The sequence below is a fragment of the Panthera leo genome, chromosome D4 (assembly GCF_018350215.1).
Source record: "Panthera leo isolate Ple1 chromosome D4, P.leo_Ple1_pat1.1, whole genome shotgun sequence".
Classification (NCBI taxonomy): Eukaryota; Metazoa; Chordata; class Mammalia; order Carnivora; family Felidae; genus Panthera; species Panthera leo.
In genome coordinates this window covers 18,009,843-18,025,672 of record NC_056691.1, presented here as the reverse complement: position 1 = coordinate 18,025,672, position 15,830 = coordinate 18,009,843, and the positions used below count along the sequence as shown (strand labels likewise).

At 42.3% G+C, this 15,830-nt stretch overlaps 1 protein-coding gene and 1 long non-coding RNA gene across 5 annotated transcripts in view; one reads left to right on the top strand and one right to left on the bottom strand.

Moving 5' to 3' along the window:
* PCSK5 (proprotein convertase subtilisin/kexin type 5) overlaps positions 1–15,830 on the bottom strand; it is a 447,663-nt gene that overhangs the window by 120,494 nt on the left and 311,339 nt on the right. The gene's annotated exons all lie outside the window — the stretch shown is intronic.
* Positions 839–15,830, top strand: part of LOC122204455 — a 47,175-nt gene continuing 32,183 nt past the window's right edge. For all 3 annotated transcript variants that reach the window (XR_006195672.1, XR_006195671.1, XR_006195673.1), the window contains exon 1: positions 839–984. This is a non-coding gene — a long non-coding RNA (uncharacterized LOC122204455). The remainder of the gene's footprint in view (positions 985–15,830) is intronic.

The window sequence follows — 15,830 nt, the reverse complement described above, 5'->3', positions numbered from 1 at the left end:
TTCTCTGGAGCATTTATCTGTCTTAATTACAGTATAAAACCCATACAGGCAGAGTTCCTCTTTACGTTAATATCCCATGTAGCTAACACGCTACCCGGCACAGAGTACGTGTTCCATAAAAGGTGAGTAGATGAATAGAGTGAATGAATTAGTATAACACAAAACAATGCAGGAGGCACTTAAAAATCCAACGTACGTTTCTTTAGCAATTTAAAGTGTACCTCCTAGCAACTTTCTCGTGAGTGTATATTATCATTTCTATTTTTCTAATGAAAGGGGGTGCCTCGGAGGATTAGATGGTCTATGTGAGTATAGTATGCTGAATAAGGGTTCCCAAAGCTAACCGGGTCCTCGTCTCCGGAACCTGTGAATGTTATATATGGCAAAAAGGGATTTTTTTTTTTTTTTTTTTTTTTTTTTGCAGATGTGATTAAGCTAGAGACTTTGAGATGAGGAAGTTAGCTCGGATTATCGGGGTGGGGGGGACCCAAGTATCCTAGAGGGAGATGGAATGACGTCAGTAGAGAGAGATTAACAGACGCTGACGTTGGCCTCGAAGATGCAAGAAGGGGCCACAAGCCAAGGAACGCAAGGCAAACAGTGCTGGACACTGGGAGACAAGGGAATGCTCTCTCTTCTACCTTCTGGAGGGCGGTCCTGCGGACACCCCGACTTCTACCCTGGGAGAGCCCCCGGCCTACTTCTGGGCCCCAGGACTGCGGGAGAATAAATACGTATTGCTTTAAACCACCAGGCTGTGATTGTTTGTTACAGTAGCTATAGAAACTAATGTGCCGAGATTGCAAACGTCAGTCAGAAACCGAAGAGTCAGCTGATGCGTTTGTCCTGACTTTGGAGCTCTGCCATTAAGAGCTGTGTGGTTTTGGATGCGTCATTTAACTTCTTGGTCTCAGGGCCGAAAGCCATGAGCGACCCTCCTCGCAGGAAAAGGGTCCTGCAATAGCCTTGTTACCTGTTTGTGAGGTAGGCTGAGTAGCCCCTGACGCTTATCTCGGTCCTGCCCTTGTGGGCAGGACATTTCCGGAGAGGCCTTTTGTATCTGTAGAAAGCCAAATTCACGGCACCCTGCCCGCCATCACCTGTCAGGGAGGGTCACACGGAGCATCGTGCGACCCTGGGAATGTGGGGGCTGCGCATGGAACAGGGAAAGGGGTTCCCTCTTGCCGAGGGGAGGAGAGGTGCTTGGTACCCACGTGTAGCCACCTTGCGTCAGCTTGTTGAATGCCCAGCAGGGGTGTCGTCGTGATGTTTTTAGATGAAGAGAGTGAGGATTAGAGAAATCAAGGAATTTATCCAAGGTTACCTGGCAAGTGGCCGAGCTGGGACTTGAACCCACATCCCTCCAGTGTAAGTACTAGGTCTACACCTAACATCAGTGCTGTGGTTCTGAGGGTGGGACCGGCAGCATCAGTGTGACCTGGGAATTTATTAGAAATGTAAATTCTCAGCTTTCACCTTGAACCGACCGCATCAGAAATTCTGGGGTGGGTGTGGGGGGCGGGAACCTGCATTCGAACAGCCTCTCCAGGTGATGGTGAGGCCCACGCCAGTCTGAGAACCACTGCTCTTTGCTGTTCCTCTTGGAGTCCTTTGGAAGGGTGACGGCCATGTTGGCCCAGGCTCAGGCTGCTTGCTTCTCTGAGTTACCGCTTAGCATGAGCCGTAGTGAGTGGCCAAGGGACATTCCGGGTTTGCCACCTTTATGCTATGGCGTAAGGCCTCTTGATGGAGGGCATCAGAGAGAGGAGGAAGGTTCCAGCACAGAGTCAGAAATTCTGCTGGCCGCCTAGAGAGTGAGTTTGGCCTGAAACACTTACTGATACAGATAGACATCATCTCATTTCTATTTTAGAGTTGTCTATTAGCCTGAGACAGCACAAGGAGACTGACGTTGTTTCTGTTGACATCATAGCTATATTTTTTAAATGTTTATTTTGAGAGAGAGAGAGAGAGGGTGAATGAGTGGAGGAGGGGCAGAGAGAGGGAGAGAGACAATCCTAAGCAGATTCCATGCTCCCAGCGCAGAGACTGATACGGGGCTCTGTCTCGTGAACCACGAGATCATGACCTGAGCCAAAACCAAGAGTAGAATGTTTAACTGACCGAGCCACCCAGGTGCCCCATAGTTACATTAAAAAAAAATTTCTTTTAATGTTTATTTACTTTTGAGAGAGACAGAGGCACGAGTAGGGGACGGGCAGAAAGAGAGGGAGGCACAGAATCCAAAGCAGGCTCCAGGCTCTGAGCTGTCAGCACAGAGCCCGACGTGGGGCTCAAGCTCATGGTCCGAGGGATCACGACCTGAGCCGAAGTCGGATGCTTAACTGACTGAACGACCCAGGTGCGCGCCCCCCCCCGCCCCCCCGCCCCAGGAAACCCTCCATGGTCTGTGGATGTCTGGTCACCTCCTCCCACTGTGTTCTGTGGGAATGGCCTAAGTGGGTCCCCATTCTAAATCATTGTGTTTTGCTCCCACAGAGCCAGAGGTGGGGGGTAGCAGGTGGAGTAAAAGCAAAGGACAGCAAGGTCTAACCTAGTAGTAAGATAATAGTAAACTGAGAGGTATGACGAGCTTCCTCCCCTCATGGAGCCTACAGTCTGGAGTGGGAGGCAGACATTCATAAGCGCAGAAGCAAATGTAAAAATCGACTCCAGCAGGGTGGAGAGAGGAGTGACCTGGGCACGGAGGGGGGGAGCGGGGACAGAATCGCTGCAGAGGTGGTACCTGAGAAGAGGCTTGGCGATGTGAGGGACGGAAAGTCCGGAGTGAATGGCGGGGAGACCGGGAGGGAGAGAGGACGTGGGGAGAGGGCCAGAGGGGGAGAGAGAGAAGGAGAAGGCTCATCCTTGTCCATCTTTCGAAAACATGGCTAATCATAGAGCTCGTTTAAGAGCACAGGCGTGGAAAATGGTCATAACGACAGAAGGAGTCCACCTCGGTCAGTACAGATGGTACTAAGGCAGAGCTTACTGGGGAGCTGGCTCTTTGTTTGTTTGTTTGTTTGTTTTTAGTTGAAGAGTAGTCGGCATACAATATCACGTTAGTTTCAGCCGTAGAACAGAGTGATTCAACATTTATATACATTACCAAGTGATCACCACCATAAATCTAGCTGCCATCTGTCACTGTACACAGTTGTTACAATATTCTCACTACATTCCCTACGCTGTACGTCACACCCCTGTGACTTTTTAATTTTATAACTGGAAGCGTCTACCTTTTGTCCCCTTCCCCGTTTCTCCCACCCCCACCCCCCTTTCCCGCTGGCCACCACCAGATTGTTTTCCGTATTTGAGTCTGTTTTGTTTGTTTTTAGATTGCCCAGATCCGTGAAATCACACAGTATTTGCTTTTCTCCAACTTGTTTCACTTAGCATGGTACCGTCTAGGTCCATCCATTTTGTCTCAAATGGCAATATTTCATTTCATTCTTTTTTTATGTATAAGTACTGTCCCATTGTACATTTGTACCACATTTTCTTTCTCCATTTAGCCATTAATGGAAACTTCAGTTGATTTCATATCTTGACTATTTTCAATAATGCTGCAAAAATCATAGCAGTGCGTATATACTTTTTGGAATTAGTGCTTTCCTATTCTTTGGATAGATACCCAGAAGTGGAATTGCTGGATCACGTGGTAGTTCTATTTTTATTTTTATTTTTGAGGGACGTCTATGCTGTTTTCCACAGTGACTACACCATTTTGCCTTCCCATTAACACTGCGTGAGGATTCCTTTTTCTCCACATCCTCACCAATACTTGTTATTTCTTATCTTTTTGATACTAGTCCTTCTGGCAGGTGTGAGGTACATCTCATAGTTTTGATTTGCTTATCCCTGATGATTAGAAATGTGGAGCACGCTTTCATGTGTCTGCCGTCTGTGATTTCTTTTGTGAGAAATTGGACTTTGTTGGGGGGGGGGGCTATTGATTTGTATGGATTCTTTACATTTTTTTGGATATTAACCCCTTTTGGTTAGATCATTTGCAAATATCCTCTCCCATTAAGCAGGTTGTTTGTTTTGTTGATGGTTTCCTTGGCTCTGCAAAGGCTTTTTAGCTTGATGAAGTTTCATTTGTTTAATTTTGCTTTTGTTGCCTGAGGAGACAGATCCAAAAAAATATATTGCTAAGACTGATGTCAAAGAGCTTACTGCCTATATTTTCTTCCAGGAGTTTTATGATTTCTGGTCTTACACTTAAATGTTTAATGCATTTTGGATTTATTTTTGTATATGACATAAGAAAGTGGTCCAATTTTATTCTCTTTCACGTAGTGGTCCAGTTTTCCCAACACCATTTATTAAAGAGACTGTCTTTTCTTCATTGTATATTCTCACCTCCTTTGCCATAAGCTAATTGACTGTATACGTGTGGATTTATTTCTGGACTCTCAATTCTTCCATGGATTCGTTTGTCTGTTTTTGTGCCAATACCATATTGTTTATAGTAGAGCTTGAAATCAGGAAGTGCAATGCCTCCAGCTTCATTCTTCTTTCTCAAAATTGCTTTGGCTATTCAGAGTCTTTCATGGTTCCATAAAAAAAAAAAATGGAGATTATTTGTTCCAATTCTGTGAAAAATGCCATTGGTATTTTGTTTGGGTTTACATTTAAATCATAAATTGTTTTAGGTAGTATGGACATTTTAACAATATTCTTTCAATCCATGAATATAGTATATCTTTCTATTTATTTGTATCTTTAATTTCTTTCATCAATATTTCATAGTTTTCAGAGTATAGATCTTTTACCTCCATAGTTCAATTTATTCCTAGGTATTTTATTCTGTTTGATGCAATTGTATATTGGGGTTTTTCCCCTTGAGTTTTTATTTTCATTCCAGTTAATTAACATATAGTGTAATATTAGATTCTGATACACAATGTGATGATCCAACACTTCTATACAACATGTGCTCATCACAGCAAGTGCACTCCTTAATAAGGGGATTGTTTTCTTAATTTCTCTTTCGGCTACTTCATTATTACAATATAGAAAGGTGACAAATTTCTGAATATTTTGTATCCTCCAGGTTTAGTGAATTCATTTATTCTAATGGTTGTTGGTGGAGTCTTTAGGTCCCCTATCTATCCTATCATGTCATCTGCAAATAATGACAGTTTCACTATGGCTTTGCCAATTCGGATGCCTTTTATCTCTTGTCTGATTTCTATGATGAGGACTTCCGATAGTCTGTTGAATAAAAGCGGTAAGAGTAAGTATTCTTACTATTATCTTATTCCTGATCTTAGAGGAAAAGCTTTTAGCTTTTCACTGTTGAGTATAATGTTAGCTGTGGGTTTGTTATATATGGCCTTTATTGTGTTGAGATCTGGTTCCTCTATATCTACATTGTTTGTATTGGGAAAAGGTGTTGGATTCTATCAGTTGCTTTTTCTGCACCTATGGAGATGATCACATGATTTTTATCTTTTGCTAAGGTGGTATATCATGGTGATTGATTTGTGGTATTGAACCATCCTTGCATCCCTGGAACAAATCCTACTTGATCATAGTATATGATCCTTTTAATGTACTGTTGAATTCAGTTTGCTAATATTTTGTTAAGAAATGGCTGGGTTATTTAAGTATGCATGGGCACACTTTGTTTCCTGGTTGACTGCTGAAAGCCAGTTTAGGGAGCCTATAAACAAATTGCCAATACACCCCTTCAGCCTAATAGCTCTGGTTGATCGGGCTTACAGGCTGGGGATCAGAACATTCTAGCTGTTCAGTAGGTGCTTTTTAAAATTTAAAGTGCTGCTAACTTGCCACAGCCCTCCTAGTTAATGGCCAGCCAAGGACTGGTACTCAGTTGCCTAATTCCTGGGCGTCCACTATTTAAGAACATAAAGTTTGCAGTAGTGGCTTTCAGTAAATGTAAATCAAGAGAAGGCATCTCAAATTCAGGAAAGAAGTGCCCATCTGTGACAGGGCTTCTTAAACTTTGATATGCTCACAAATTATCTTAGAATCTTGCAAAAGCACATATTCTGATTGAGTGGGTCTGGTCTAATTGTATTAGTTTTCTTTTTTTATAATTAAAAATTTTTATTAAAAATGTTGAGGCTTAATTGACATAATATTAGTTTCAGGTATACAATATAATGTTTTACGTTTGTATATATTGCAAAACGATCACCACAGTAAGTGCAATTAATACCCATCACCATATATAAGACTTTTTTTTTTCCTTGCGATGAGAACTTTTGAGATGTACTCTTAGCAACTTTCAAATATGCACCGCGGTGTTATTAACTATGGCCACCATGATATATATTATATCCCCATGACTTACTTATTTTATAACTGGAAGTTTGTACCTTTTGATCTCCTTCACCTATTTTCCCACTCCCTACCTCTGGGAACCACCAATTTGTTCTCTACATCCATGATTCTTTTTTTCATCTTTTTCTTTTTGGTTTTCCACATATAAGTGAGAATATACCGCATTTGTCTTTTCCTATCTGACTTCTTTCACTTAGTAGAATGCCCTAAAAGTCCATCCATGTCGTTATAAGTGGCAAGATTTCCTTCTTTTTTATGCTGGATAATATGCTCTTGTCCGTTATACCACATTTCTTTTATCCATTCATCCATCAACGGACACTTCGGTGGCTTTTATATCTTGGCTATTGCAAATAATGCTGAAATGAACATGAGGGAGTTAGTCATTTCATTTCTTTCAGTTATATACCCATACATGGCATTGCTGGATCATATGGTAGTTCTATTTTAATTTTTTTGAGGCTCCTCCATACTGTTTTCCGTAGTAGCTGTACCAGTGTACATTCCCACTAACAGGGCATGTGTTCTCTTTTCTCTGCCTCTTCACCAACACTTGTTACTTCCTGTCTTTTTGATAAGCCATTTGAACAGCTGTGAGGTGATACCTCATTGTGGTCTTCATTTGCATTTCCTTGATGATTAGTGATGATGGGTACCTTTTTATGTACCTGTTGGCCATCTATAGGTCTTTGGGAGAAATGTCTAATCAGGTCCTCTGCCTATGTTTTAATTGGATTGTGTGGGGTTTGCTATTAAGTTGTAGGGGTTCTTTATGTATTTTGGATATTAACCTCTTATCACATATATGATCTGCAAATATTTTCTCTCCTTTAGTCACTCAGTAGGTTGTCTTTTCGTTTTGTTGATGGTTTCCTTTGCTGTGCAGAAGAGTTTTAGTTTTCTGTAGTCCCACTTATTTATTTTAGCTTTTGCTGTCCTTGCTTTTGGTATTAGATTAAAAAATCATTGCCCAGACTGATGGCAAGGAAGTTACCACCTATGTTTTCTTCTTGGAGTTTTATTGTTTCAGGTCTTACATTCATTCAAATCTTTAATCCATTTTGAGTTTTTGTGTATGGTTTATGCAAGTGGTCCAGTCTTTTTATTTTGTAGGTGGCCATCTAGTTTTCCCAACATCATTTGTTAAGGAGACTGTCCTCTTCTCAAAACATTGCATATTCTTTGGCCCCTTGTCAGAATATAATTGACCATACAAGCGTGGGTTTATTTCTGGGCTCCCTGTTCTGTTCCATTGACTTTTATGTCTGCTCTTTATGGGAACACAATACTCTTTTAATTACTACGGCTTTGTAATGCAGTTTGAAATCAGGTAGCATGATGCCTTCAGCTGCGTTCTTTCTCAAGATTGCTTTGGCTACTGGGGATCTTTTGTGCTCCTGTACAAATTTTAGGATTGCTTGTTCTAGTTCTGTGAAAAATGCTGTTGGAATTTGATAGGGATTGCACTGAATCTGTAAATTGCTTGGGTAGTATGGTCAGTGTAACGATATTAATTTTTGATATTATGAGCACAGGATATATTTCCATTTATTCGTGTCTTCTTCAATTCCTTTCATCAATGTCTTATAGTTTTCAGCATAAAAGTTTTGGTTGAATTTATTCCTAGGAGTTTTATTCTTTTTGAGGCAGTTGTAAATGAGATTATTTTCTTAATTTTTCTATCATTTCATTATTTGTGTATAGTAATGCAATATATTTATGTATATTGACTTTATATACCGCAACTTTACCTAATTTGGCTTTTAGTTCCAAAGTTTTGGGGGTGGAGTCTTCAGGGTTCTTCTCAATATATTATATAATAAATGAAAATAGTGGCAGTTTTACTTCTTCCTTTCCATTCAAATGCCTTTTATTTCTTTTTTCTTGCCTAATTGTTCCAATACCACCTTCGCTGAAAGTGATGAGAGTGGGCACCCTGTCTTCTTTCTTATCTTAGAGGAAAACCTTTCAGCTTTGCAACATTGTGTCTGATGTTAGTTGTGGGCTTGTCATATATAAACATTATTATGTTGAGGTAATGTTCCTTCTACACTCTGTCGAGAGTTTTAATCAGAAGTGCATGTTGAATTTTGTCAAATGCTTTTTATGCATATATTGAAGTATGATTTTTTTATCCTTTGTTTTTTTTTTTAAAGTGGTGAATCATATTAATTGATTCGTAGATGTTAAGTCCTACTTGCACGCCTAAAGTAAATCCCACTTGGTCATGGTGTATGATCCTTTTAACGTGTTGTTGAATTCAGTCTGCTAGTATTTTGTTGAGGATTTCTGCATCTATGCCCTTTAGGAAGATGAACCCGTAATTTTCTTTTCAGTGGAGTCCTTGTCTGGTTTGTTATCAGGGCAATGCTGGCTTCATAAAATGGGTTTGGAAGCATTCCCCCCTTTTCTATTTTTGGGGAGAGTTCGAGAAGGATTAGTATTAAATCTTAAAAAATTGCATACCGCGCGTCAGCGAAGCAGTCTGGTCGTGGGGTTTTCTTTGTAGGGAGATTTTTGGTTACTGATTCAACCTCTTTGCTAGTAATTGGTCTGTTGAGCTCTTCTGTTTCTGCGTGATTCATTCTTGGTAAGTTGTTAGTTTCCAGGGATTTCTCCATTTTTTCAGAGTCGGTCCAGTTGGTTGGTATGTAATTGTTCCTAGTAGTCTCTTGTGGTCTTCTGCTATTCTCCACCATTATTGTATTGCATTTCTCATTTTAGGTCTCTTAATACTTGCTTTACATATTTAAGGGCCTCTATGTCGGGTGCACAAATATTAACAGACGTTACATCCTCTCATTGGGTTGATTCCTTTATCATTATGTAATGGGCTTGTCTCTCCTCGCAGCCTTTGTTTTGGAATCTATTTTCTCTGATATAAATGTAGCTAGCTCAGCTTTTTTTTTTTTTTTTTTCTTGGTTTCCATTTGCATGGGATATTTTTCTTCTATAACTTCACTTCCTGTACGCACCCTTACACCTGAAGTGGGTTTCTTGTAGGCAGCACGTAGCTTCGTCTTATTTTCTTATCCATTCAGTCACTCTCTGACTTATGATTGAAGGAATTAGTCTGTATATATTTAAAGTAATTGTTGATAGGTATATACTTATCGCCATTTTGTTATTGTTTTCTGGCCCTTTTGTAGTTTTTCTAGTCCTTTCTCTCTTGCTCTTGTGTGGTTTGGTAATTTTCTGTGGTTAGTGTGTTTTGATTCTTTTCTCCCTCTATACTATATATACTCCCTCAATACTATAGATTTTTGCTTTGTGGTTATTGTGACGCTTACATACAGCCTTAGGTAACAATTTATATTTAAATAATCTATTTTAAGTTGATGACAACTTAAGTTTAAACAGATCCTAAGCTCTACATTCTACCTCCCCCCCCCCCCGCCATGATTTGTTTTTGATGTCACAATTTACTTCTATTTTTAGCAATATTTTTCTTTGTTTTTGAGAGAGCGAGAGAGGGCAAGCAGGGGAGGGGCAGAAAGAGGGGGACAGGGGATCTGAGGCAGACTCTGCACCAACACCCTGATGTGGGGCTCAAGCTCACAAACCGCGAGATCATGACCTGAGCCAAAGTCAGATGCTCAACAGACTGAGCCACCCTGGTGCCCCACAATTTACATACTTTTATCTTGCGTATCCCTTAACTAATTATTTCTGTTATAGTTATTTTTACTACTTTTGTCTTTTACCCTTCACGCCAGCTTCATAAGTGATTAATTCACCATCTTAACAACATTAGATATTCTAAATTTTACCGTATATTTATGTCAGTACAAAACCTGACACGGGGCTCAATCCCACGGGCTGTGAGATCATGGCCTGAGCCAAAATGTAGGGTTGGACACTTAACAGACTGAGCCCCCCAGGCACCCCCATTTCTTTTAAGGCCAATTTAGGTTTTGCTTGTCTGGAAAACTCTTTGTCGCTTCTTCAGTTGTGAATGACAACATTGCTGGGTAGTGTATTCTTGGTTGGAAATTTTTTTTTTTTCTTTCAGCACTCGGAATATGTTATGGCACTCCCTTCTGGCCTATAGAGTTTCTGCTGAAAAGTCTGCTGATGGTCTTATGGAGTTCTCTTGTATGTCCCTTGTTTTCCTCTTGCTGCTTTTAAGATCGTCTCCTTGCCTTTAAGTTTTGACTCTTTAATTGTAACGCATCTTGGTGTGGGTCTCTTTGGGTTCATCTTATCTGAAACTCTCGACACTTCCTAGATCTGGGTGCCTGTTTCCTTCTTCAGTTTAGAAAAGTTTTCAGCCATTTCTTCTTCAAGTATGTTTTCTGGTCCTTGCTCTCCTGCTTGCTATTTTTCCTCTGAGAGTCCTGTGATGCAAATGTTGATCCATTTGATAGTGTCCTGTAAATTCCTTAAGCTATCTTCATTTGTGTGTGTGTTTTCATTTTTTGCTGCTATAATTGTCTGAGTTCCCCTGCCCTATGAGTTAACTGATTCTGCTGCTTCGTCTAGTCAGCTGTTGAGCCCTTCTATTGGATTTTTTCGTTCAGTTATTGTATTCATCAGCTGTGTGACTTCTACGGGTAATCTCATATATTTTTCTCAATCTCCTTATTGAAGTTCTCACTGTCTTCATCCATCCTTCTCCCCGGTTTGGCGAGCATCTTTATAAACATTATTTTGAACTCTGTATCAGCGAAATCACTTACCTCCATTTCATTAGGGGCTTTTCCTGATATTTTATCTTGTTCTTTCATTTGGAACATGTGACTCTCCTTCTTCATTTTCTTGACTTTCTGTGTTGGTTTCTCTGCATAAGATACAACAGCCGCCTTCCTAGTCTTGAAGGAGTGGTCTTGTGTAGGAGATGAACTTTATCATTCAATCCTGCCTGAGGTCTCGGTTGTTTCTCAGATCTCTGATTGGCTGAGCAGCCTATTTCACTTTTAGTAAATCTCAAAAGTTCAGGGTGTACCGAGAGCTGTCAGGGTCCCAAAGGGGAGGATCTCCTGTGCCTCTGGGATTGAGGATTGAAAGCCAGACCCTCAGACAACAGCGTTTAAATGATGGAAATATACCCAGGCCTTTGAGACTCCAAGCAGAAGTGCCGGTGGCTACCATAGCCACATGATCTAGAGCTGTCCCCTGGGTGGCAGTTGCCCAAATCAGGGCACCAGACAAGTGGACAAGTTCCTTTCCCAGAGATACCAGCCACCTGGAGTAAGGCAGAGGTAGAATGCAAAGGTGGCATTCACCAGCCTCTGTCTCGGGAGTACATCTGAGTAGGTCCCTGAATGTGTGACAAACCGGAAGCCTGCCCCTCAGACGTCAGCTATAAAGGTACACAAATATGGACTAGTTTTTGATGGCTGCTGTGACAGGTTACCTATTTTTTTTTTTTATGGCTTACGTCAACACCGACTTATTATCTCGCACTTCTGTAGGTCATACGTCTGGGCACAACTGTTCAGCTCCTCCTCTGCCCCAGGTTTTCAAGGTTGGAAACAAGGTATCACAGGTTGCATTCTTTCTGGAGGCTCTAGGGATGCGTCTGGTCCAAGTTCATTCATAGCGACGGCAGAATTCAGGACTGAGGTCCCTGTTTCCTGCCACCTGATGGCTGGGAATTGTCCTCAGTTCTAGAGGCTGCAGGTATTTCTTGTCTCGTGGCTCCCTTCCTCATCTTTAAACCAGTGACCATAAGTCAAGTCCTCACATCCTGAATCGAATTCTCCCCTCTGCCTTCTCTGCTTCTCCCTCTGGCTGACCCTACCTTGCGCCCACATGGATAATTCAGGAGAATCTCTTGATTGTAAAGTTATTTGATAATAACCCTTAATTCCACCTGCAACGTACCGTCACAGCAGTGAATGACACATGGATAGGACTCTGAGGGAGACACTCCAGAACTCTGCTACTCTACTAACCCAAACCAGCCACTCTTGTTGCTGGACACTTTCGGTGGCAAGGTGCTAAAGCGTTAGCCTTATCGGGTTTGTGCCTAAGGTTTTACGTGTGTTTTACGGACAGTGATAGACTCTCCATGACATCTCCTGGGATTTCTCTTTTACACTGAACGGAAGGGCTGGAAAGATTCAAGGGGATGATGTTGAAGATGAGGAAACAGGTATAGACATAGAGCTACACTGAAGTTATTCAGGATCAGCATGAGAAGTTGGTTGTCTTAGCGTCTGGGCCAGGGCTATTGCCTCCCTGTCATGCATGTACTCAGCTATTTACTGATTTCTTCATTCATTGACGTTTTCATCTATTGATCAAAGAGTTGTCAAATACCTAGTCTAGGATAGACACTTTGCTAGCTTTACGGGCTATAAGAAGTTTATAGACTTTGCCCCCATGGAACAAACTTTGTAGTGAGCATTACACCAAACAAACACTACAATTAACTAGATATTTATAATTGATATGAAAGTAAAGTAGAGGCTCCCGTACAAACTTATAATAAGGAGATGTAACCTTGTTTAGAAAAATCAGAGGATTTTTAAATGCCAGAGAAGTGACATTTAAAAAAAAAAATTATTAGTTTTCTTTATTTTTGAGAGGCAGAGAGAGACAGAACGTGTGTGGGGGAGGGGCAGAGAGAGGGGGAGACGCAGAATCCGTAGCAGGCTGCAGGCTCTGAGCCGTCAGCACAGAGCCCGATGCGGGGCTCGAACTCACAGACCGTGAGGTCATGACCTGAGCCGAAGTCGGACGCTCAACCGACTGAGCCACGCAGGCGCCCCCAGCGAAGTGACATTTAAACCGAGGCCCAGATAATAAATATTAGCCATCAGTAGATGATTAAGAATGGGATAACATTAAAGTAGGGGGAATGGCATGTGGGAAAGTTCTAAGGCACAAAGCATAAAGGAAAAATCAGGGAAAGTCACTGTGGCTGGAAAATATGGGCGATAAAGAATGTCATGAGATGAGCTTAGAGTGGTGGGGTAGGTCAGATTGACCATGGCCTTGGTGGCCATAGAAAGGTGTTTCGACTTTATCCAAGGGGAAATGGGAAGCCATGGGAGGGTTTTAAACAGCAGAGCCTCATGTGAGCTTTGAATTTTTAGAAAGAGCACTCTGGCTCCTGTGTGGAATAGATTGGAAGGAAAAAGGAACGTGTCGAGTTGCCCACTCCTGGCTTGGTCACAGAAAGTGCCATGTACGGTCGTGGTGCGTAGTCTTGGGTGGATGCTGCTCTATTCACAAGAGATAGTGGGGGCCCTGAAAGACGTCACCAGTTAAAATCCTTAATCCTCATGCGAGCTCCGTGGTCATAGCCCGAAGGCTGTTTTCACAGACATCTTCCTTGGCTCCTGTATTTCTCCTGGAGATTCTGATATCAGATTGTCTGGGTCTAAATTAATCCCAGATCTTCCATTTATCCCCGGGGTGCCTTAGGCATTTACATCACCCACTTTCCCATTTGTAAAAAGAGGATAAAATCGGGCTATTCAGGGTCCTGAGTGGAATAACCCATACGAAGCAAGCAGCACAGAACTTAGCCCACGGAAGCACTTCACGTGTGGGAGTTCTCGTTGTTTTCATCGTTAGGGAAGAAAGGGACGAGCATATCACTTTCTTTCCTTTCACTCTCCTCTGGTGATGATTTGGAGGGCAAAGTGTTTCGGTTTGTTTTTTTTTTTTTTTTTCCTTAGAAGGAAAAGAGGATTCTGAGCAAGCTCTTGTCCCTGAGTATCATCTTGCAAACAGGCCTTGCCGAATATGTTGCTCTGGCCATGGATATCACAGTGAAGAGAAGCTATGGGCTGCCTCCTCTCATGTGAGCTATTTTGACAGCTGAGCTGTGCTTAGCACCCTGTCCTTTCATTTAGCTGGCTCAGTGTAGGTGTCAGTCCTCCAGGGACCGAAGCAAACATGGTCTCCTTTTTTATTTAAAAAAAAAAAAAAAAATTTTTTTTTTAACGTTTATTTATTTTTGAGACAGGGAGAGACAGCATGAACGGGGGAGGGTCAGAGAGAGAGGGAGACACAGAATCCGAAACAGGCTCCGGGCTCTGAGCTGTCAGCATGGAGCCCGACGCGGGGCTCGAACTCACGGACCGCGAGATCATGACCTGAGCCGAAGTCGGATGCCCAACCGACTGAGCCACCCAGGCGCCCCGAACACGGTCTCCTTGAGCACGTCATTTAGCCTCTCTGAAAAGAGGGTTGAGGACTCTGTCAAGGGGAGGGGAGGAGGGCACCAGCCCCTCCACAGTATTTTACAAGTTGCCCTCCACTGTCTCCATTCTCTGCCTCCAGTGCCTACCCTGCCCCCTCCTTGCCATCCCTGTCCACAGACACTTTAATGGTTTTGTGCCCTTCGAACTGGTTCTCTCTCAAGAATCCTTCTTCAACATCCTCACCTTCACTGACTTACAAATTCCCGCTTATCCTTCAAGATTCAGGTCAAATGCCGTTTCTTACTTTAGCCTTTTTATTCATCCATTTTGCGAACGTTGATCAGGCAGGGAAGGCACCGTGCTACGCCTACAAGCTATGGCTGTGAATAAGATGGACAGAGCGCCAGCTTGCACGGTGCTGACATCCTACTGGGAGAGACTGACCGTAAACAAGCAAAGGAATCGTAGAATGTCAGGTTGTGATACGTGCCATGAAAAGACCAGAAAAGGTGGGCAGGCGTGGGGTGAGTGGTTGAGGGAACTGCTTTCCAAGGGAGCTATTTTTGAACTGAGACCCGCGGGATGGGAAGAAACCAGCCGGGCGAAGGGCAGGGGTCTTGGGGCACAAACATGCTAGCTTGGCTTGAAGAACAAAAAGTTGTTACGACTGGAACGCGATAAGTAGGGGGAGGCGGCAAGAAAGGAGATGAGAAAGAGCTCAGGTAAGGAGTTGAGATGTGACTTCAAGTGAAATAGGAAGAAAGAGGCGAAATCTGATTTTGTGTTTGTAATAGCAGCTCTGCTCTCCCTGTGGAGAGCGGATGGGGCTGGAGAGAAAAAGAAAGGAGGGAAGAGAAACAGGGAGCCTCCTTATGAGGCTCCTGCAGTCGTTCTGGACAGAGACAATGGTGGCTTGACCCATAATTACAACTATGGACTATTTAGAGATCTATTGGAAAGGCGTGATTAATGGGACCCTGCTAATGGGTTGGATTTGGGGACAAAAAAAAAAAAGAAAAAAGATTTTGGATTTGAGCAACTGGGTGGCTGGGTTGTAATACCATGAATGGGGTGGGAGACATTTGGTGATGATATTAAGGAGATTCAGGAATCTGAAGTCTGTCTGGGACATGTTAATTTTGAGATGCCTATTAGCTATCTGAAGGGAAATGTCAAGTAGCTATTTGGAGCTACAGGTAGAAATCTTGAGGGAAGAGATGAGGAATATATGTAAATCTAACTCCCCACCCCGAGCATGAATAGTGAATTTCTCCCTCCTTTGCAGAGTTATATTAAGATCCCAACAGATCGTAGGTTTTCCCGCCTCTGTAAGTCCCACATCATGTCAAACATATTTAAATTACCTTTATCCTACATTAAATTAATTATATGTGGTTTCTTTTTTGTTTTTTATTT